The following is a 25,702-nucleotide window of genomic DNA, read 5'->3' on the forward strand; positions in this document are numbered from 1 at the left end:
AGGCACGAATGTGCTCCCATCAGGAAATTAACAGCCTCTGCTAAATGGTGTCTTAAGTCATGACTGCATGAAATTACCTTTTCTTTTTCCAATAATTTTACGAACACAGTGTGGCTGGAAGGTTCTGCTCTTTCCCTAAGTCAGTGACTCAGTGTCTACTTTCTTTGACCATCGCTGGGTAGTAGACTACTCCCCCTTCCTCATTAATTTCATTGTTGCACATTCTTTGTGAAATGTGTGGGTTTTGAGAATGAATGGATGAAGAATGGAGATGATTGCAGTACAACAGCCAAAGACACGGATTCTAATTAAGCACTGATGTGTAAGAGTCACTGAATGGTAATAGAAATAGAGGACGCTTTCTCAGCCGGTATTAATCTCTGAGTATTCAAATACCACTATTCATACTGTACATGCACAAAGAAAATATTTGCCCATATATCTGATATACAGCCGCGGAAAAAATTAAGAGACCACTTCAAAATTATCAGTTTCTCTGGTTTTACTATTTATTGGTATGAGTTAAAGTAAAATGTACATTTTTGTTTTATTCTATAACCTACTGGCAACATTCCTACCAAATTTCAAATAAAAATATTGTCATTTAGTTCATTTATTTGCAGAAAAATGACAATTGGTCAAAATAGCAAAAAAGATGCAGTGTCTTCAGATCTCGAATAATGCAAAGAAAACAAGCTCATATTCATTTTTAAACTACACAATACTAATGCTTTAACTTAGGAAGAGTTCAGAAATCAATATTTGGTGGAATAACCTTGATTTAAAATCACAACTTTCATGTGTCTTGGCAGGCTCTCCACCAGTCTTTCACATTGCCGTTGTGTGACTTTATGCTACTCCTGGCGCAAGAATTCAAGCAGCTCGGCTTCTTTTCATGGCTTGTGACCATCCATCTTCCTCTTGATCACATTTCAGAGGTTTTTTTATGGGATTCAGGTCTCGAAATTGGGCTGGCCATGACAGGGTCCTGATCTGGTGATACTCCATCCACACCTTTACTGGCCTGGCTGTGTGGCATGGAGCATTGCCCTGCTGGAAAAAACACTTCTCAGAGTTGGGGAACATTGTCAGAGCAAAAGGAAACAAGTTTTTCTTCCGGGACAACGTTGTACTTTGCCTGGCTGAGGTTTGTAAAAGACCATAAGGATTGAACCAAAGCGGACTGGAGGGTCTCCTAGTTCGTCTTCTCTGATGAGTCCAATTTTCAGCTTTGCCCAACACATGGTCGTCTGATGGTTAGACGGAGACCTGGAGAGGCCTACAAGCCACAGAGTCTTGCACCTACTGTGAAATTGGACTCATCAGAGAAGACGAACTAGGAGACCCTCCAGTCCGCTTTGGTTCAATCCTTATGGTCTTTTACAAACCTCAGCCAGGCAAAGTACATCGTTGTCCCGGAAGAAAAACTTGCTTCCTTTTGCTCTGACAATGTTCCCCAACTCTGAGAAGTGTTTTTTCCAGCAGGGCAATGCTCCATGCCACACAGCCAGGCCAGTAAAGGTGTGGATGGAGTATCACCAGATCAGGACCCTGTCATGGCCAGCCCAATTTCGAGACCTGAATCCCATAAAAAAACCTCTGAAATGTGATCAAGAGGAAGATGGATGGTCACAAGCCATGAAAAGAAGCCGAGCTGCTTGAATTCTTGCGCCAGGAGTAGCATAAAGTCACACAACGGCAATGTGAAAGACTGGTGGAGAGCATGCCAAGACACATGAAAGTTGTGATTTTAAATCAAGGTTATTCCACCAAATATTGATTTCTGAACTCTTCCTAAGTTAAAGCATTAGTATTGTGTAGTTTAAAAATGAATATGAGCTTGTTTTCTTTGCATTATTCGAGATCTGAAGACACTGCATCTTTTTTGCTATTTTGACCAATTGTCATTTTTCTGCAAATAAATTAAATAAATGACAATATTTTTACTTGAAATTTGGTAGGAATGTTGCCAGTAGGTTATAGAATAAAACAAAAATGTACATTTTACTTTAACACATACCAATAAATAGTAAAACCAGAGAAACTGGTAATTTTGAAGTGGTCTCTTAATTTTTCCCGCGGCTGTATATGCCCAGATTCACTCGCTCTCTCTATCTCCGTCTGTTTCGGTCTCCCTCTCTCTCTCACGCACACACACGCACACACACACACACACACACACACACACACACACACACACACACACACACACACACACACACACACAAATTCTTTGAAGCAGCTCTGTTCTGACATTTGAGCACATGAAAGTCATGTGTTCTACCAGGGCGCTGTGCAAGAAGCTTTTCCATGTTGGCCTTGTACAGGACTCATCCATTTGATCTCCGTGGCCTGGAAGGTCAAGTGTTGCTCACTGCTCTGCACAGCGTTGTCGGGATTAATTATGGAAGGCTTGTTGGGCAAAACCTGAATATTTGCAGAGAAGTGCCAGTCTTCAAGTTAGGGTCGACTCCAAGCATTTAGCTATGACACTTGGTTTACTTGGTTTGACACCCCACCCAGGGGGCACACAGACGTTTAATGCAGACCCCACTCTTGCTCTGCTAAATGTTAAACTGATGCTAAGGTGATACTAGTATTGAATAAAAGTATGAATCTCTTTAGAGCAGACCTGGGCAAAGTGCGGCCCCTTGGCTATCCCTGACCGGCCCTCGGAGGTCAATGGTAAATTAGGAATCAAATGTTAAATGATAACCTTTACACCTTTAATACTGCAAAAACATGCTCATGTTTTTCATGCTGAATTGAGTTCAGCCTATTGGTTCGGCCCTCCGCAACAGTCCCACTATCTCATGTGGCCCCTTGGGGAAATGAATTGCCCACCCCTGCTTTAGAGACTAGAAAAATGAATTGTGTTGCTTCACAAGTAAGCACTGCTAATCGCTAATTTGTTAAACCTTTATAATTGCAGTGCGGGCCTAGCTTAGCACCCAAGTGCAAATTAATGCCAGGGAATACCCAGCTGGCATCCGACTCGATCAGGGCCATCTGGATGAGATCGCAACAAAGGGCTCCCCAATTCCCTGATGCTCTGGATTTCTTACCATTGATTATATCTGTTCCTGCAATATAAACACAATTTCTATTTTAATGTTTTTTTTTTTTTAACAGCCATGATGAGGATGCCAAGTTTGATTTAGTTGTAAGTGGGTCATCCTCCGCGTGCATGTGTGCAAATTAATCCAACCAAGATAAATGGATTGTCATGTTTGTTTTCGCTGTGCAGACAGGGAATATTGTACCAAGTGTCTAATCTTAAGTGGGTTTGAATGACGCATTGGGAATGGCTGTTAACTCTGTGATTCAGTTGATATAATAAGTCTTTTAACTAATTCCCCAGCAACACGGGTGTCTGAAGAAGGTCAGAAGGAGAGAAGGCAGCAGCAGCAGCAGCTGCATAAATACAATCAATGCAATGATGGATGATCCCAGATAGACCATTTCCGGCCACTCAATACAGCGCTGTCAGATGGGATGCTTACAATGTATCCTCTGTGGATGAACCATAAATTCAGTCCTTGCAGAGTGAATACGCTCCCTGTCAGTACAGTGCTTCTGAATGCATGTAATTACTTCTTAAAGGTGTGTTTCGAACTTCCCTTTCAACCTCCACGGCGCTATCTGACAGACAAAATGCCTCTGATCGTCTTGATGGCATGTTAATTCACCCCGATGACAGACATTGCCTTTTAGTGTAGGAATTAGACTGCAGGCTTGTGAGACGTCTCTTGGCAGATATGACAGCGGCTCTGACTGATTTATGCTTCACTCAAGGAGAAAAATTCCTGAGCCGAGCTGTGAGGCAAGGCTGGAAACAGTGTCAGAAAGTATTACACGTAATACGCGGGCGTGCAGTGGTGAGTATTTCTGATATCTCACCCTTGAAGCCATCCAGCCGCATGTGGTGTAGATTTAGGCCGACAGCTTTGATATAATTTGCGGAAAAGTTAAATATTTAACCATTTTCATGCTCAGTGGAGAAAAGTCAATTCGAAAGGTGTGGCGTGATTGCAAAGTGGCTAGAAAAGTTAAGTTGAGGATAGCTCCCGTTTTTTTCTCTCTCTCCTCTCTCTCCTGGGTGTCTCATCAATTAGGAAAATCTGTGGACAGTGACGTCTTCAGCTGAAACATAAAGCCAAGAGATTAGACTGTCCACCACTTGCCACCAGGTGAGTATAGGAGGTGGCACCCTGCAGTCATGCTGCTCAGTCGAATTGACTTCCTCCTCCTTCCTGGTTGCCACTGGAACCAATACCTGGTACATTCGGGGCAGCTCGCCTTGACAGCTGCCATATTATTGACTTAAGAACTTCCTGGAAACTCAGATAGCCTCAAAGGCCCATCATATTTCCTAATAGTCTTACACAGTGATAGTTTGGACTGAAATCCCCCAGAAGTAATGACACTAGGATATGTTATTGGTTTAAAAGTAAGGCAAGGAAGCCCTGTGACTGTTCTCAGTGGCTTTTAAAAGAAAGATACATGCTTGAATTAAACCTGGATATTCTGCCTTATTTACACCATGGTTTACTGAAATAGATGACACAACCATGATCACAACTTCAGCACTGTACAACCAGTATGTGCGTGCAACTTATTTGTGAACTGATGCATATTTTATATAAAAAAATACCCACAGTAATCATAGAAAACACATATGTACCCCCCCCCCCCCCCCCCCCGTGCACACACAAACACACACACACACACACACACACACACACACACACACACACACACACTCCCTTTGATGCATATACATCCATCTGACCTTATAATGACAACTCACAGTAGTCACAGTGCGTGTGTGCGTGCAGACATTGCACATGTGCGAGGCTGGTTATGTGCATTGATAAGGGGGGGAGTGATGGGTTTCATCTCTATCTCCCAGAAAGAATGTTCTTACTACATTTCACCGCCCGGATTATGGATTACCTGGAAGGGGGCTTCCATCAGGATTTACTGATGAAAGGGGTGGGGTGGGAGGGGGGAGGGGACACAGTGCAGCATCCAGACTATACTGGAGGCGGCTTCTGAGGAGCGGCGCTGAATTGCGTTGGTGTGTTTGGCACTCATGTGACTAGGCTGGCAGAATAGTGTATAACACAGGTAGCATGGCTTGCCCATTTGTCTGAGGCTGTTTGTGTGTTTTAGTTCTGTGTGCTTGGTTTAGTGTGTTCTCCTTCTATGCTTCAGCGCTGTTGTACGTTTTGTTGGACAAATTGTCACAGCTTGAGTGTCACTCAGACAAAACATACGCATCCATTTTGTTGTGTTTTGAAGACTGCAACACCATGCTATATCTTTGGTTAAAAAAACCTGATTGCACCATGTTGATTGTATTGTACGAATGAGCTATTGTTTGAATGGGAGCCCTACACAAACAACTGCAGCACAGACTTTGATTTTGAGAGAACGTGAATGCCTTTCAAATGAAACGCTGCTGTCCATTTGGCTGTATCGACTGGGACTGGGACACCATACAGGCCAATGAGCAAAGATGTTAGATGCTATGATTGAAACTTGAGGGATCTATATGTGAATGTATTTAGAAAGAATGAAAAAGCAAGTGTACCTTTTACATTCCCTATCTGGAAATGTATCTATTTTGCATGTCGGCAGCTTTAATCAAGTGTGCTCCTTTGCAATTTAATGAGATGTTCCGGACTAGATGAGGGAGAACAAAGAGGGCAAAGTGAGTGGTCCGGGTACAGTAAGACGTTAAGTAAAACCTGTCAGCGCCGTCAGCCGATATCCATATCCAAAACACATTATGGTATTACCGGCCAGCTTGTGACTGAACTCATATCTGTCTCCTCTGATTCACACCGTGCCTGACAGTGCCTTTTAAGTCCAAAAGCATGTCCATTCTTTCACCGGACAGATACCATTAATTGACAAATGAGTGACACTGACATTCACTGCTGGCAGTGAGTGTGTGTCGTTTTTTAAGGGAGAGCGCTGTTGTTTCAGACGCTCTTCTATTGACAGGAAACAGGAGGCAAGTCAGTCTTCGGCCAAACAAGAAGTGACAAGAACCGGGGGAGTTGTCGTCGTCTGATGGCAAGCACAGTCTTTTGAGATTTGGTGGGGCCTGCAGATAGAAAATCTTTCTTTAAGCGTTAGGAATGAACTGGATCGTGGACCGTCTGCGGCTGTTTCAGGCTTCCTTGGGGGAATTGGCTGTGCACTAAAAAGATAAAAATCTTAGCAGAGGCCTATTTGACCCATTTAGAGGTAATATAGTTGAATAACTGGAATCGCTTCTGCAACAGGAAGGGGAATCCTGAGGGGTCCATGAGCTTAATTAGGTTTGTAGCACGGTGCGAAAGTACCTGCTGAGAGATACACGCGCGTTTATTAGTGCATCTTCTTCCGACGGTGCCTGCATTTCCCCCAATTTACATTACACTTTCGCCGTCCTGCTGAATATTTTGGCAACATCTGCATCCATTTATGAATAATGAATTTTAAATGTGCTGCATCCTCCGTCTTCACGGTGATGTGTTAGACTACGCTGTCAGTTTTCTGTTGGGAAATTAGGGTTACATAGATAGCAATTTGTTATGATAAACCTGCCATTGTGTGTACCCTATAATACAATACATACATACAATTTCTTTGTTCTCCATCGGAAGTGAGAAGGCAATACCTGTAGCTTCTATCACTATGTAATGTTCTTTCAAGTGCAGTTGCCAACAAATTTGTGTTTATTTCGCTTTAGAGCTACATTGTAAGCAAATAGATGAGAAACATCACACCAAGTTTAGTGACAAACTGTTACAATTTTGTTCCAGGTTAACCTGAATCTGAGCAAATATCACGAATCCTTACCATAGTACAAACAATATTTTTTGATTTTATTGGAACATTTAAGTGTGTTTCTTGGCAAAATTTCAGCGCAAACATAATTCAACAATTGTGTTTGTATGTTTTATTAATGCTTATCTCAAGCACTGAGGGGCCATTTTCCTGCATGTTTACAGTGACATGACACATCTTTTTGAAAGCAGAAAGGTAAAGGTGATGATGGTGGAACAGACATGGTGGTGTGCACAGAGCTGCTTTTTGCACAAAGCCTCCTGTTTTGCTCTCACATTTAGCATCACGCTATCGTGCCCTCACACCTCTGCCATAAGAGAACAAATGTGGGAGATGTATCTGATTGAGCGTGAGTGTAAGAGTAGTAAGTTAGAGCTGTGTGAAAATTATGCATGCGCACATGCACACACACACAAACACACACACACACACACCACACACACACACACACACACACACACACACACACACACACACACACACACACACACACACACACACACACACTCACACACACACACACACACACACACACACACACACACACACACACACACACACACACACACATAGACCTGGTGCTTTTTCAAAGAAGTAGGCTACCTCTTGGAGGGAGAATAAAGACATTCCTTTGTTAATTTACCCAGCTGTTCACGTTGTTGCCATACCTGGTTTTCCACTGAAATATGACTTCAGATAGACATGCAAAGGAGTGTGTGTGTGTGTGTGTGTGTGTGTGTGTGTGTGTCACCTCTCTCTCTCCCTTTAACTACAAAGAATCAATCAAATCTCTATCTCTTTGCTAGACAGAGTGAATGGGCCACTCCGTGCCTGGTCGGGTGTAAATGCCTCTGTTAACAGTCATGGCATACCAGATACAACCTCTTTTTTTGTTACTATGACGTCTTGCAGATAAACCTCTTTCATTGCAATTCAGAAGCAATGTGGGCTCAGTGTTAAAACAGGCCAAAATGAATCATAATTTCTGTGCAGTGGTGGGACTGTGGTATGCTTTCTGATTCATCATCTACACTATTTAGGTCAAGAAGACCCCGTTAAGGAGCTCCATACATCTCCCAGCCTTTCCAGCCTCAAGGAGATGATGCTAGCCCACAAACTCATAAGTCAGTATAAATATTCTGCAAGGTCAAAATAAAAAAGTGGTTTCATTTAAAGGGGATTATAAAAGGATCAGGTTAAGTCTTGCCCAGATTTCATTTATCACGTTGACTTTACAGTGACCCCTGCATGTCTTTAATACTGCGCGGGATATGGAGGCCAAGCTCTCAAGAACAATGTATCGCCCATAATCTGTGCTTTGTGCTCACAAAAGTCTTTGTGTTAGTCCACACACTAGGGATTGTTTGAAAACAGGGCCACCCAACGACGATATCTAATCATAAAGGTTCTGTGAGTCAGGACTATTTGCCGAGTGATACCTTTTTTTCTTCCCTTTGAACCCCTCACCCACAAATCAACTCCACCACAGATGTAACGGGTGTAGCTTTTCTTTGTGGCTGTTGTGGCAGTGCTTTTGTGTTTGTACTTCTCCCCCCCCCCCCTCTCCACCTCCCCCTCCTTTAAAATGAATTATTAACTTTACGGTGAACCCACAGGCTCCACTGAGGCAGGTGATCCCAGTAGAGGGCTGATCCTGTCCTGCTTTACAGAAAATCAATCCAGGCCTTTGGTGTTGGCAAGCCATCAAGGTAAGGGCTCTCCTCACCGACTCCTGACTTTTTGATGAGGTGCCGTTTGAAGTTCTAAAAACCGATAGGTGTTTCTCGAGCTGGTGGATAAAGTAGATCCTCGAGATCAACTGTAAGCCCTTACCACAGAAATAAGGGTGTGGCTCACTAAATATTATATAAAAATGTTATTATATATATTAATATTTATTATTATTAAAATAATGCATTATCAATCGAAGTGTAGACTTTTAAATTGTGCATGATATTAATGCAGTAACGCTGCGAAGTAAACAAATCGTTATGCCTGATTGGTTGATCTTACAGGTATGGCAAAGTCACTGAAGCTAGTTTAGGCTCACTACATGTATTCTAGAAGAATAAATGTATTCTAGAAGAATAAATGTCTTCTAGAAGTGTCCTCAAGACCTCTAACCATGTGTTCCTTGGTGTTCCTTCCTTGTACTACTCAGTTCCCATCTACCTTCTGTGCTTGTCTGTTAAAACTACCCTCCATTACCAAACATCAAGTACAACAGGCTAAATACCTGAGTCTCATCTATCTCAGTTGCTTATGCGACTGCACAGTGTTTGTCTGTGAAAGCCTTGCTTGAGAGCTGGCTGCTTTAGGACTCTACTGAGAAGATGCTCTGAGGAGATATCCTAGCGCTGTGTCTTTGATAGCTTTACGAGTGCGCCTGTAGCTAGCCCCAGAGGCTTCATCCTCTTAAAGGCTTAAAAGGAAGGGAATGTTTCCTCCCCTGCCACTCAGCCTCCCGTTTTTTTCCCCTTTCCCGGGCATTAGCTCCCAAAGACCCCCTGTGACGAGTGCAGTTCCACTGAACAAACAGAGGTAGGGGAGCGCTGGAACTCTCGGGAGGGCAAGAAACGCCTCTGTGTTTATTTCACTCTCTCTCTCACACAAATGCTAACTGTTTGTTTACACTTCCTGTGAAGAGACTGAGGAGAAGGAGGAGGAAGATGGGTTGTGACTTCATGTGAATGAGTGCAACTGTTATAAGTACTTTATTATATAACCTCATGACTGTTTTCTTTCCCAAGAGCATTTTCAAACAAAAACAAGGGAGTCATATCTTTCAAGATAATTCAGGGTTAAACTGATAACACATGATACATTTACATGTTTTTATCATTAAACACATTGATTTCATGAAATCAGTGTTTCCTGCAGTGATACCCAAGTCCTAAGTACGCAACCTGGCATCCTCTTCCATCCACAGCCCACCAGTTTCTTAATTATGACTGATTCCCCGCTGAGTTGGAGAGCAAACCCCTGTCGCAGGCCTGCTCTTGAGTGGCATGTAATTGCTCATTCTCTTTCAAGAGATCCTCTCCCCTGTCTGCACTTAAACTGCCTAAAATGCAGGGAAGAATGACATCAAAGCTTCCTTTGTCTAGGAGGCAGTGAGGGGTGGTGCTCGTCGGGTGTGGGATGGGGTTGTGGCGGCTGTTGTGAGGGAGGAGATCTGTAAGGTATCGCCATGGTCGACTGGCAAAGCTCCGGCGGTGGTCCTCCCCCCTTTCCTGGACCTCTTTTTTCTGTGCAGCCACTCAGCGTGTGAGCCGTGGCTGAATAATAACCAGCGGCCTCCCAACTGACCGATAAGGAGGAGACATTACCTCTTGAAGATCACAGGTGTGCAGTCTTGCGTGTCAAGGATGGGACAATCGTTGCGTTTCATTACTCGCATAGCTCAGACGCCAAACAGCAGTGAGGCTTCCCAAACTGACACAAGAGCATATTATTACTTCTAACATGCAGCTGGACCCCCCCCCCCCCCCCCATACACCGCCCTAACATGGGGCTGCCACACCCTCTCGACTGCTGCCTAAATAGATTCCCATGACAGACGCAATTCATCTTCAGTGACTCTGGCAGTAACCTTAAAGGACGACTTGCGGGGACCTCTGGACTTGTTAGGACCAGATCAGCAGCCCAGATGCCTTAGACTTAGACTCATGAGGAGAAGATGAATTTGCCTGTCATCCCTGCCTTTGACAGTAGTTATAAATCTGATTTAGGTCCTCTCTGGGGCCCTGTGAGGGAAAGGGTGGGGGGCACAGATGGAGGGAAGGTGCAAGGGGGTGTCAGGAGGGGTGCTGGGGGACGGCAGTTGATTTCAAAGGAGCAATACCAGAGGACATTCGCATGACACGTACTCCGTCACCGGAGGTTCAAAAGTTCTCGCAGGATGTATGTGCAATGCGGGGCCCGTGATTGAGAAACATTACTCATCCTCCAACCCCATTCCCGTCACGTTTTGTTCCGCCCTGCCCCACTCCACCCTACCCACAACCCCTTTCGCCCAACCCACAGCCACTTCCCATCATGCTCTAGTGCTGTTTTCAAAATGGCATTGGCCATGTGGAGCAGGAAGCAGTAGCCCCCAGAGAAGAAAAACAGGCATGTCAGTGGCACTCTTTTGCTAGCTGATTGATGGTAGCAGTTGAATATGAGGTGCCCTCATCCAGTGGCCATCTGAACGTGAGCTATGCTAGTTATGCTGAGAGGACACTGTTCTGAGCTGTCCTCAGTCACCCCAGCCCACAATCTTCAGGAAATAGAAGCTTAGCAATAAATTATCTCCTGTCCCCACACACACGTGTTATATTTAGAGGCTCTATTTGCGGGCTTATGAGTTGCTGATGATAGGTGTATGTGTATCGGTGTATCTGTGTGTATGTGTATGTGCATGTGTGTATGTGCATGTGCATGTGTGTGTGCGTGTGCGTATGTGTGTGTGTGTGTGTGTGTGTGTGTGTGTGTGTATATATCTGTGTGTATGTGCATGTGTGTATGTGCGTGTGTGTGTGTGTGTGTGTGTGTGTGTGTGTGTGTGTGTTTGTGGGTGTGGGTGCGTGTGTCTGTGAATTTGTGTGCCTTTCTTACATCTCATATCAGGGATTACTCAGTTTTCTGACTGCTGGAATTTGCAAGCCTGCAAAAAGAGAGAGATATGGTTTGCATGTTACTTATCACGCCTTTCATAGACAGAATGCAAACGACTTGTATGGCAATGTCTATTTGTTTCTCCCCCTCTGGCCTGTAGTTGGTGAGGGGTAATTTTGAGCACGATCTGTCTGAGTCAGATAAGCGTGATCGGTCATGGTGGGAGCTTCTGGGAGCTTCTTCCATCAGGGGTCAAAAAAGGGACAAAGACTAACAAATCTTGTCACCTACACGCCCAAGAGTGCTCATCTTCCTGTGTTCAAAAACAAAGTTCACAGACACAGACGTCACGCCCTCTTTCCAGCATGGCTAAACCTTTCTGTGGAATGCAAGAAGAAAATAAGACACCGGAAGATGCTAGCTTGACACCTTAAGTGCTCTGTCTTAAGGATAACCACTTGAGTATCCATGTTGGGGGATGAGGTGGAGGAGTTCGGAAATGTCTTGTCGTATTATGTCCTCAGTGGAGCCTTTTAAAAACATGAGATCAGTAGGTATCTGAGCAGGTGGGAGGGAAGGAATAGGACACATTTCCTATCCACTGATGCCCAAATCCTGAAGAATCATGGTTTCTAGAATGTTCTGCCTGCATGTTTATGTCATGCTTGTGAGCCAGTATGAAGCTTTGTAACAGGTTACATTCTAGGAAGTGCTTAAAAGAGCTATGGGAAAACAACTGCAATTTGTAATGCTACCTTTTCTTACCTTCTTACTCTCTTTCTATTTAGCTTTCATCTCTTTTCATACTTAAAAAAAAGAAAACACTAAGAGCATATCAGGTTGGAAGTGATGCACTGTGCAATATGTTTGTCAGGTTCCTAATATTCTAAGGCGCAGTCCTTACATTGTGAACCACAAGGCAATCTTCAGGTTTATGATCTCTCTTCCCGAAACACACACACACGCCAACGCACACACACACGCACATGGACACACACACACACACACACACTGAGCAAACAAAAATCAAAGGGTTCAATTTTTTTCTCTAGACTAGACTCCATGGCTGTGTCCCTCTGTGTTGTGTGGAACTGAGGTCAGTAAGCAGCTTGACAGGTTGAAGTGTCAGAGGCTTGGGGTAGTATTGATGGCTGACTGCCTGCATTCAAGGTCCTTTAAGCAGTAATTGCAAGCAGAATCTGACTCTCTGATCTCACTCGAGGTATTCACCATGCCAAAACAGCCCAGCTATGACAGATTGCCTTCCTGCAGTAATAACTTTAACATGTCCCCCTTTTTATGTTAAATGAGACCACAGCGCCCTCCCATTTGAGAGAAATAAATGAGTTTGTATGCTAAAATATTATATATTACAGGAGATTTCTTTCTCTTGTTAGGAGCAGCTGCTAAAATCGTTATTTCACAAAGTGTTCTGCTAATAGCAAATGCCACCCCTTTGACCTCGTCAACAACTGGAAATATTTCCCAATAACACCACATTTTAGAACATACCGCCTTCGTAAAGGCTTATTAATAATAATAATAATAATAATAAAAAAAATCAATTTTACAACCTTTCTAGACCAGAGGCCTAACCCGTATATAAAAGCGATAACGTTTTCATGTTGCCTTTCCATAGACGCACCCCTGTAAGTGCGTCTCACCGGTGGTCTGTGTTTTCTGGCGCAGTTAGAAGTCTGGCAGCTCCATCCGATAGTTGTCCAAACAAGGTTTCACCCCTGGCGTCCACATCAAACAGCTCTGTGGAAAAAGACCACTGGAACGGTAACCGCAGGGTGTTAGCCGCCCTTATTTATTTATTCTACCACGTATGAAAATGTCAACCCTGCTGTTACTTCTCTCTCTTTCTCGTCACGCTTGTTTTCGCGTTTGCAGACATGTGCTCATTACGCGGGGTAATTTATACGGCAGGCAACGTTTCAAGTGCCATTTTGATATAAGGTCCATTTATACTGCTAAGGCCAGCAGCTCCTGAACAAAGTTGGCTTTGATTTGCGGGGCTAAGGGAGTAGGCATGAGCGAAATATCTTTTCAATCTACCCCTTGCCTTTGATTACAACAGACCTGTCCGGTGGAGATGAACTTTTACCAGCTGTGTGTGTGTGTGTGTGTGTGTGTGTGTGTGTGTGTTTGTGTCTAGGGGCGTGTGTACTTCGGGACTCTGCCATGCATCATGGTTTTATTGCCGCCTTGAAATACTTTAACGCATACATTCAAGGGTAGCCGCTATGTGAAAAAGTAAATAAGCTTTAGAGGAGGTTTGGGCCAGTCTGTGATCAAATTTATAGCCCTGGCATTTATTCTAGGGCCATCACTCACCCATGCTGTCCGGAGGCCAGGCACTGATCAGGGGGTCGCGACTGACCCGTGACTGACCCGCTGTATATCTGACAGCCAGGGATCAGATACCCCTCTGTAAAAACACCGCGTCATATGACCACGCTAACTGACTGAGCGTTAACCCCAACGTCACCGCTGCGCAGTAGATTTATTTTCATTTGCTTCATGAGGGTGTCGAAATTGAGGTCGACCAGAAAGAAGTGAAGTCAAGTGCTGATTATTTCACTTGTTTGGAGTGGATTTTAACGGAGCCTCAACAAATTACTGTTAAGTTTTCATAGTGTTTGTGCCGAATTTAAAAAACGCAGGTTGTTGCGGAAATAAGTGTTTAAAAGCGTTTCTTTTGGACAATAAAATGAGACACTTATATTAAAATTGCCACTCAGAAAAGGTGCCCTTATAGAGAAGAAAAGATTGATTAATTGTGCATTTTTGCGGGATGAAGTCTTTCATCCATGTGCTAAGAGCTTTGTTGTTCCTCTTTATCAGGTGAGTTCACCAGCTATTAATTTGTAGAGGGACACCTGCTATAATTGGTCTTAATCTGCAGCGAGTGGCTTTGATCTGGCTGACAGTTTGACTGTATTAGTAGGAGTCTAGTGGCTTAATCCTTTTGCTTAAACCTGCATTTGTGGCACAGCCAGAGGCCCTGTCCAGGGATAATATGTCAGTGGTGGGGGTAAGCCTTCATCAGTCAGGGTCTAAGCTGAGGAAGAGATGGGCTTTAAAACACACACACACACACACACACACACACACACACACACACACACACACACACACACACACACACACACACACACACACACACACACACACACACACTCACACACAGCACCACTCCCTTGGTCATGGCTTCAAAGGAAACCATCTAATTTGCATCACAGATAGGGAGCGTTTTTTCATGCCTGCCCATCTTATATTTTGCCAGGCGTTTGACTGAGGAGTGTCAGCAATGAAATGCCCCCAAACAGCTCTCGAGCCTTTCCACAACATTAAACCCGTAGACAACCTCCCACCCCCCACGAGCTGTTCAGGAGTCACACTTTCCGAACATATGACCAACTCTTACCCCCACTTCCTGATATATGATTTCTACCCTCTGCCTCTGTGCAAATAAGTGTTAACTTGTTCCTCTGACCTTAAGAAAGTCAAGGGAATGGGAAATAAGTTGTTTATTCCCATAAGAAAGACTGGTTAGCTTGTCGGGGGGTGGTTGACAAAGAACAATGAGTGAATCTGTGTGCTATCATCTGATTAGGAAGCCACAGTGTCATAAGCACTCCTTGTGTAATGCCAGCACCGTCTCTGAACTCAAACTGAACTGTTTGGAATGGCTGATAGTCATCTTCAGGCAACAGAGCAGGCTCTGTTCAAGAGGAGGGGAGAGCAGAGTGTCACATTGTGATGCTTTGAAGATGCCTATCTCACGGAGTGTCTGATTTACTTGCATTTCACTGAAGTTTTTTCACTCTCGAAAGAGCCTCTCTCCAAAGCTAGCGAGGTTTGCAGAAGAATAAAATGTGGAAGAGCTGTGAGGTCTTTGGCTACCTTCCTGAAGTCTGTAATGCCACTGTGTGATCTTTTTATTGATGTCATGGTAAAGTTCTACCTCAACTTTCATCATCTCCATCTAATTATATTTTATTGCATTAAATAAAATGTTGTTGCAAGGATTCATAGTAGGACTAGATGTTCAAGATCCCTAAATATATCAGCACGATATTTGACTGAGATGTGGGGTAGAGTTAGGCAGTGATCATGCGGTGCCACCAGCACGACACATCATCAGTTGTGTGCCTCGACGTCATTGGGTGTTTCGGCCACTTATCATAAGACACTCTCTGCCGAGGTTGGCCCACCACAGGATGAACAGTTGCAATAACACATACATACTTTAATATATACTATTTAATAATATACAGCCATTATAGGCCATAAGGTATTAATGCTAGAGTTTCCAATAACAGCTATGATAGCAAGAATTACATTTTAGCCAGTAAATAAATATGACCCATGGCATATTATAAGTAAATGGTTATGTATTTTGCATTTGTGTAAGAAACAAATGACCTTCTTCTACTAACTAACCATCTATTGTCAGTAAACTAGTGTGAGCCATCGAATATTATCACTAACCAAATCAAGTAAGAATGAGTTTTTTTTAGTTGAGCAGCAAGGGTATTCCATCATTAAGTTAGTGGGTTCAGCGCTTTTGTCTATCATTGACTCTGAAGAAGCCATACTGACATCAGAACGTAAGTCCGTCTTATTTGCGCCTACAATATAAGCATTTTCCATCCGTGTGTTCCAGTGACTATTCCTGTTGTGCTGATTTTTTTAGTTGCCTCTGACTATCTATAGTCAGTAAATAAGTGCGAGGTGAAAGTCTGCAGTGGCAGTGTATTTGTCGTTGACGTAGATCAAGGACACACAGCTTGGGGCTCAGTGGTGGAGAGAAGAGAGCAGCTAGCAGTGGGGGTCCCTGGAAGCGCTGTCAAACGGGAAACTCTTTGTCTACCTGAGGTTCCTGTTGGGCACAGGCCCCTCTTATGCTGCCGCCTCTGACAGGTGGATTTACATGTATACGGCCTGAAAGATCTGCTCGAATCAGCTGTCATTCCCTAAAGCTGCTTCTATTCTACAGGGAGTTTTCGGGGGTGTATGATACCTGAGGAGTGTGTGAGTGTGCTGTAGATGTGTCATATGTACATTTGTATGTGAGGCTGTGTGTGTGTGTGTGTGTGTGTGTGTGTGTGTGTGTGTGTGTGTGTGTGTGTGTGTGTGTTTGTTTTGGAGGTGGTGTGAAGGGGTGAAAGGTGTACAGTAGATCATGTCAAATAGTCATTCTAAGAATAGAACCTTAGCGCTGGTTGTATTATTTTTCTTTCTATATGTCTTTTCTGATGTGAGGCGTGTTTAAGGACCTTGTGTAAACAGCCTGCTGCACCCTTGAACAAGTCAATCATGGTATTAACTGTGCCTTAACTGTCCTAACCACAGATATAGTATCACATTTGGGCTTTACGTGTCAGTATGTATAGTAAAAGGGCTGTAGTAAGCAGAAGTAGCAGCAGTAAGAAAAACGGCTAATGAAATATAAATATATATATACATACTTAAACAGAAAATACACACAAATAGTCGAAGAAGTCTTCTGCACATAAGTAAAATACGTTTTTATAGTAAGAGATATGAGATTATGTAATTTTCACACAAAATAATCTAATAACGGCTAAAGCCAATATATAAAGCCATGTATATATTTCTCTGAATCTCCTTGGAGTCAAGTCTTTATATTTCAGCCTTGAACATATATCCCTGGGAGCGTAAAGACTTCCCTGGCTTGTGGCCTGCAGTTCTGGTTCCCAGCAGCCCGCTAATACAAAGCCAGACAAAGCCCGAGCCCCACTGTGTGCAAGGGGGAGGGGGAGAGAGAGCGCAGACACGGCTCCATCTGAGGTGATGCTAATGTGAAGAATGATGCCTTCATTTCGGGACCCAGCCTGTTTGTTAGCTAAATGTGGTCTCCTGGCTCCCCACCAAATGTCCTCGCCTCGGAAACATCTGGAATGTGTAGCCCCTGTTAATTAGTCATATAATTTCATTTGTTTTGGATCGCTTTGAGCTGATCCATCATATGTAAGCCTTGGTGAGAAAAAAAAGGAGGAAAAAAAGAGAGTGATAGAGGGAGAGAGACAGAATGACAGACAGAGAGAGAAAGAGAGAGAGAGTGAGAGAGAGGCGGAAAAAGGTGTCCAGGGACGTGGCGAGGGAAGGTGACTTGAGTGGCAGTTGCGATCAAGCGCTGAAATATTAATCAAAGGTTGTCTTCCAGCTGGCAGTGGCGGCCCCGGAGCCGGTGAGTGAGGCGGTCCGCCGAGGGCTTGAGCGACACAGCTGAGTCTGCCTTGTAAAAAGCGCACCTGTCCAAAACATGACAGCTACAGCATTAGCAGGGCCATTAGGAGGTGTAGAACATTTCTAGGGAACCAATTTGAGAAATGACAAGGCAAAAGCTCAGGCCTGAGATATTAATTATAAACTCCTCGCTGCTACTGTGGCTTCTGCTGGAGAGCATCAGCTGCTGTGGTAGGCAGGGAGAGATTAGCTTGTTGTTTGTTTTGCTGTTGTTGGTGTTCACAAATGGAACAAAATGATGGTTAACCTGGAGTCTCACACCTACAGCCGTTGTGAAAAAAAGGAAGAATAATTTTAGCTGTGGATGTGAGAAGGTAGGCCAATGTGCTTGGACTCTAGACTGGTGTGGTAAAAAAAGAGAACAAAAGTAAAAAAAAAAAGGAAGAGAGATAGATTGAAAGAGAGAAAGTGAATGCATTCATAATGAATTATGTGGGCATATTATGTCGAAGGTCTAATTATCCATTGTAATCATGTCGTGTAAAGCAGTATCCATCAGAGCACTTTTCAGATGGAGTCTTCATGAATGCCTGGCAAATAGTGAGTAGTGAGTAGTGGCGAATTAATAGAATATGAATGCACACCAGTCATGTACAGCTTCCACACATATAATTAACGTAGGGTTCACAATGGATTTCTACAATGATATTTCATATACTCTCTTATTATAGTATGGCCTCTTGAATGTTAAAGGCACCCAGTGCAACTTTCGAGGCTTAAAAATTTCTAGTCTTTTTTACACATAGTAAGTTTCAATAACTCCATACCATTACATATCGACATTCAAGGAGCAAAGATGAGATGTGTGGTGAGAACTGATAGAAAACAACAACAATCGCCGCCATTTTCCCCCCAAATCTTTATTTATTGGTGCCACCAATAAATAAAGCAGGATTCCAGTCAATGGAAAAATGGCCTCTCCCCACCGGCGATTGTTGTTGTGTACGATTTTCTATCAGTCCTCACCACACAACGACGTCTCATCTTTGCTCCTTGAATGTCGATATGTAATGGTATGGAGTTATTGAAACTTACTACATGTAAAAAAGACTAGAAATTGAATGTTTATTTTTCGAGTCTCAAGCCTATAAAGTTGCACTGGGTGCCTTTAAACCACATGGTGTGTTATCTCACTCACTTACTGTATGTGTAAATTCAGTAATGGAGGAAGCCCCTTGTCTTGAAATTGTAAGCTCTTGCATTATAAATTATATCTTTATGGAAATATATGCAGTACTTTTTGTCGTAGGTGAAATCTACAATATTTTATAGATATCAAAAGGGGAATGACAAAAAAAAATTAAACACAGGAATAACAAGGAATCTGATACACATTTGGGGGAACAGCTTTTAAGAAAAATGGCCCCTATTCTTTTGTTTAACAGGAGCGCGTTTTTGAGAGGTGGTCCTCTAAAACAGACTTTGATAAATCTGTAGCCTGAGGTTTACCTCCCAACTGAGCTTGTCAGGTATAGATTATTTGATCAGCAGATGTGCCCCGCCAGCTATTGACTACAACAGAGTGAGTTTGAAAGTGGAGAGGTGAAGACAGGAGAGTCTAGAATGCTGGGTTCCATTGAGATCATGTGGTTGTTTCTTTGTTGGTATTAGCTATCCTCAAAACCAGTTGTAACCAAACATGTTAATTTTCATTAAATGTAAAACAGAAATTATGTTTATTTCCATGTATCTGAATATCTGTGCCAAGGTATACATCTCTATACAGATTACACAGGCACAGGAGAAAACCCCCCTATTTTTTCCCATTAGTATCACACTATAGCATGCACTGTACGGAGCTCTCCGTGCAACTCATCAGATTGAACCCAAATCCACAGCGTTCAGGAGGAGTCTCACAGAAGCACTCGAATGTGGAGATTAGGATCTCGAGACAAAAAAAAAACATAAACCGTTTTCTGTATTTCCATCCCTCTACCGTACATATTAACCCCCGCTGAGCTATGTGCAAGGCCAGAGAAATGAAACTAAAATAAGAGAGGCCCAGTCCAACCCGCATGTATGCCCATGTGGAGATGACCCCCCAAACACATACAAACACTCTGAGATGTGGGGGTGCGGGGTGGGTTCATTTCAGCCTAGTGCGTGAGAAGAACAGATAAATCCCCCCCCCCCCCCCCCCCCCCCTGCCCAGTCCAATCGTAATGTAAAAAGGGGAGACATAAATAAGCTGCAGCTCCCCTGGGTGCTTACAGTTTTCATTAATGTTAGCCGGGGTGTCGTTATTGACACCCTAAGTTGCTTATGCAGAGAAACACGGTAACATTTGTCTCTCCTTACCCAATAAATCACCGGCAACATATGGCAGATTAGACCTTGGGCATGTGACTTCAGCATGGGGAAAGGCTGGCTCCTCGGAAAGACAAACGACCACAGAAGCCCTCCCGCTTATAGTGCTTTACGCTACATCCTGCATTTTAATCACTGTGGTGAACATCCCCCCCTCCCTCTTATTGCCATTTATAGCTATGTGACTGCATTTTTATATATATATATATATATATATATATACTGTCAGTCGTTGCTATATTGTTGAAAAGAGGGTCTTTTTTTTTTTTTTCTTCTTCTCCATCCTCCTCCTCGTGGTGGTTCTGTGTGTGCTGCCACTTTGCTAGAGAGGGGGCCACGGAGGTGCAATGCCTGATGGGAAGGGATGATATATGTGGCGGCTCTGTCCCGGCTCTCCTCTGGCCCTTCGTCATTAATCATGGCCATTAGCTTTTTTTTTTTCTCCTCCCTCCTTCTTTCTCTTTTTTTTCTTTTCACAGCTCGCCTTGTCTGCAGCAAGCCATCAATGCTTCCCCTCTGCTCCTGTGTCCCATGACAGTGAAAATAGTGATACTTTCACCTCCTTCTCGCTGCTTGGCTCAGTGGTAAAGACAAAAATAAGGCAGGCGTGCCGCAGAGGATGACACGGAGGCAATTTTCAATAAAACTAGTGGGTCGTTTGTGGGTTTAGAGAACAGAAGCGCTGTTCATGGATCCTTGAGTTTGAGCTGAAAACAAAGTTCAGAAGTCTTTGAAAACTACAAAGAATATTGTACTGTTATAAATGTTATACAGTTATTAATGTTATACTATAAAATAGACTGTGACTATTATACAATATTTACTCCTCGCCCACAGCCCATCCCCATATGTTGGGGACAATAACTCAATTTTGCTCTTCTTTTCGTCCCTACTCCATATACATGGAGGTACAATTCTGTTTCCAAATGGGACTCGCTTTAAAAAAGTTAACAAATTACAATTCCACCATAATCCAGTGAAAATGACAAACAGAAACAAATCAGGAAACCATCATTCTGTTCAGCGTTAACCAAATGACACTGGGGACCAACATGAATAGTACGATTTGGTGACACTATCTAATAGCTTATGCTTCCAAACTGATGGATAAAAGAAACAGCATTTATCCAAACCCGTTTGCTTGTCTACAGTTTTGTTAGCAAACAGCAGTTCTTGTTAGCTTCGGGGGAAAACCTGGAGGTAAGGCCAATTTAACTCAATGGAAATCATTGTATTGAACAGGAGGACAGGGAGCAGAACACATTTGTGTGGGATTAAGCCATGTCCCAGGGCTGCAAGCAGGCCTCGCAATCCATCATACTCTGCGTAGTTTCAAATATCAATTTTATTGCGGCCCTAGAGAGCAGGAATTGATTTGGATTACCGAGGGCTGGAATGGCAGTAAGTTTGTGAAAATAGGCAATAGGCCACATAATTCAGATGTCAAAGACTACAGTACATGCCCAAAGCCCATTATAATGTGCGGAATTAATCATACACATGCAAGTTTCTCACACACGTGCAGGCAGGTCATTATAGCAGGGGATGCTAAAGGTACTTTCAGACTGTTTTAGATGAAAGCAATGGCATATTTGATGCAATCAGAATACAAGCATGCCAGCTGTGCAATGTTTCTTTGAATATATTATCTTTAGGTTTTGATGTTTCTGGCATGTGATATGTTTATGATTTGGTGATTGATGTGTGTATTTTTTGGTGTTTGGGGTTTTGGCATCTGATGTGTGTATGTTTTGGTGTTTGGTGTTTTGGCATTTGATGTGTGTATGTTTTGGCATTTGATGTGTGTATGTTTTGGTGTTTGGTGTTTCTAAACACAATCCATAGCTCCCTGTTGTGCTAGGGTTGGGGTTAGCTATCACTTTTGACTGTGGACATAGCACAGACTTTGCTGAGGTGCTATGCACACGAAGTCTAGGGCCTCCGAATCGGATTTACTTTTCACACCAATCGAATCTTTTAATTTCGTAAATACGGAGGCTGGCAACGAGAGATTTGCGTAAACACGGAGGCAGCAGATTGTGGTGAACCGACTGTAGTACATACCCCACGCCTGTGGGTGGCGCTTTAGCGCTTTATTTCCACAACTGAAAAAAACGTGAAAAACCTAGAAGAAGAGACTCAAAAGCACAAGGTAAAGGAAGCAGCAAACGTATCAACACATTACACAAGACATTCAAGCTCCAATTAGCAACATTACATTATGGTGGTTAATAAAATCAGTGGTCAGACTAAAGGATATGCGAAAATGAATTATATGTTCTATTGGTAATAAAGAGTTTGGAACAGTACAACATGACATGTCTGTCATCCCATTTCCCATGATGCATTGCTCCGAGCATTTTACATACATTTATGAATAAAAAAGCAATTAAATCGCTGGCCAATTTATATTTGTGGTCATGAAAGTTATGTTAAGTCTGAATAAGAAGAATTAGATCAAGATAGGAGGCTAATCAAAAATCAGTAGGCTGGGTTAATGAGAGTGAATTCGAGGGCCACCACGAGTGAGATTTTGAGGGAGAACAAGGGATATAAATATTGGTTGGAGATCGCGAATTGAGCACGTGGGGCAATGACGTCATCAGGTTGCGTGAAGCCGTGCAGACGAACACCAGCCCCCGATTCAAATCTACTCACTTTCTACCCCGGACTGCGATCGTTGCGGAAACAAGGTGCGGATAGAGAGTGTTCGTATGTATGATAGGGCTATCTGTATTAGCTATCCGTATCAGATTGACAAACTAGGCTCCATGTAAACGACCTCTAAGATAACCTACAGGATAGACTTGGGTGTCCCTTTCTCTGAAGTATTAGTATTCTATTCTCATTAAGTTTTGAGTTGTAGATGTACCTAAAACAAATTAATGGTAATGAGAGACCTTTATATATGGATATCTTAGAGTTCTGTTCACTTTATTATTCTGATGGCAATAGCTTCATACTTTCAAAGTCCTTAACCCATACTCCCTCCACAATTAAACTCCATTGGCTCAGCACAGGAAAAAAAACAGCTTGTCAAGACGAGAGCATGACATTTCTTTATTTAAAGCATTTCATTTTCACTTTATTATCTCTTTGTCTTCCCCGTGCCGCACTCCCCCCATGATCCGCTTGCTAATCGGCAGTTCACACTCCTTCTCCAAGCATAAGTCTTGCTGTAATTAAATGAGCATTAAGACTCCTATTCCCCTTATTTATTTTTATGTTCTCTAAGCTCAGATGGTTTAATATTGTTAGTGTGAACAGAAATGTGGATGTCATTTATATACCACCCCTTCCCGTGAGGGGTCTCTGAATGTTTGATATGCGTAAGGGAGGAAAAATGATTTTAGACGGGGCATATTGATTTAATTCAGTCTTGGGGCAGTGCTAATTAATGGTATCATAAACGTGTCACTTCTTTATGGTCTGTTTCGGGTTTGGCAATGACGGCTTAATTGCGGAGTGGAGTCGTCTTTGTCACTGCAGGAAGGAGCATGCCAAAGATGAAATGGCCTCGTTATCACTCGATGGCTTTGAAGCTTTTTGAAATATGACATTAAAATCAAAGTAGACTATCTCCCATTGTTGAGTGACGTTACAGGTAGGGCCCTGTTTCTTCAGCAAAGATTTGTGTGCTTGCGGGCTCTGCCTCCTATTACTGGTGTATTAGACATTTATAAGCCATAATTCTGGCTTATTTTTATATTTTTGTAAAGATTTTAAGTTATACTGTGGGACCCTTCTGTTGGGCTTTCCACTTTATACTTCCACATTCAATAGATTGGCCCCAGCTGCTGACACAGTATGGAGTTCCATCTATCGGCCACATTTAAATCTTTTTAAGTTATTATCTTTTTATTGCAACGTTAACATCATACACCATCATGTTCTCATCAATATTTTTTCGCTAATGCCTTGACATTTATGTTACAATGTGTTCACAGCGTGTGTGATGTGGAGTGGGAACCTTTCTGGTCCTCCGTGTGTATAAATTCACATCCTGTACCACAGCACAGGGCTCACATGTACACAGATTTTCAATATATAAAGGCTTAAACTAGTTCTGCTAAATCAAAAACACATTTCCCATATGACCCACATGAGGTTTTCCAATCTCTTTAATGATGCAAAGGTTACTGTGAGCGACAATTTTACAGTTAAGATAAAATGGAAACTGTTTTGCCGTAATAACATTTATCACATTCTCACATGAGTTATTGAGGCAATGTACTTCGCATCCCGTTTCTAGTCAAGACCACAAGAATGAATAAAGGAGAGAAACTTTTGCCAAGGAGGGAAGAGTGTAGTAGCAATATTTCTAAGTTCCGACTACACTTGTTTTTTGTAGGGATGATTCACCGTCCTAAGCAAATAACACACATTTTAAAAACACACACACTAGTTCAAAAGAAACTTTTTTTTGATTTTTATTTCCTCTTCTGTTTCGCATTCTTCTTGTTCTTTTTTCTTCCATATTTCCATATTGTTCTCATCTTCCATATTTTACACCCACAGCCCTGGAACAGTCTAGAAAATGAACTGCTGTTCCTACTGGAGAATGCAGTGTCCTGAAACGCCTTTGTCCAGCCATGCCCCCCTCCAAATGAGCTGCCTCCCAGCCATTTATCTAAATGAACAGGGGTCATTATTCCTGATCTGCCCAATCCGTAATTCTAAAGCAGTATTGAGCAGATATCTTTTTAAACTGCGGCAAAAGAGGTGGTCCGGCTGAAAGAAGCTGAAAGCACCCATTATGTCCCCCCCCCCCCGCCCTCCACACCCCCTCCTCCTACCCAAACCTCATCTCCCCTCCCCACCTCATCACAACCATTCACCGATCTGATATAAGTCCTGTGCACACCGCTGTACCTCAGCCCTCCCTCCCCCTCCCCCAGTGTCCTATACATCACAGGCTGCCTCAGCTGTGGCTGCGGGAGAGGTGAAACTCGGGGATTGGTGGGCCTGAAGTTGATTAATAGGCCTGCCGGGGGTGAGGAACTCCAGGGCCAAGCTGCAGGTCCATCCCCGTGGCATCTGATGTTGATTGGCTTTGTCCTGGGCGGCCGCTGTGGAGGAGCGGACATTAAGATTAAGTGATGCTGTCGTGTCGGGGAGCACTGCACTGCATCATGTTGGGGGGGAGTGGTTGTGGAGGGTGAGGGTGGTGGAGAGAGTAGGGTTGTGTGTGTCTGGGTGTGGGGGGGAAAGCAGTGTTGGGGGGTTGGGGTGTAGGGGAGAGACAGCTGCGCTGGTTAATCCTTCATCACCAGGGGAGTCCTGCCAGGGCTGAGATATACGGCCAGAGATAACCTCTCCCTAAGTTCTGCTAAAGATCAGGAAACTCGCTCGTTCATGTCCGTCTGCTTGGATTGCATGTATGAGTATGTGTGTGTATGTGTGGGGTACTGGGGTTTGTGTGTGCGTGTGGTGGGTGTAAATACACACACACAGGCATATACACACAGGGTAACTGTGAAGTGAGCAGGATAGGATTTTATAAATAGAAGAAGAGAGGTGCATGCTTTTCCATTTAGCGAGGAAAGAAGCGCTCGCTTTCTGTGTTGAGAGAAAACAAGACTAGAGGTAAACATGAATCGATGTCAATCACTTTGACCTGATATGAATAAAACATATCTGCACTACCATGCAGAAACATTGGACTGCATCA

The sequence above is a fragment of the Sprattus sprattus genome (genome assembly GCF_963457725.1).
Source record: "Sprattus sprattus genome assembly, chromosome: 3".
Lineage (NCBI taxonomy): Eukaryota > Metazoa > Chordata > Actinopteri > Clupeiformes > Clupeidae > Sprattus > Sprattus sprattus.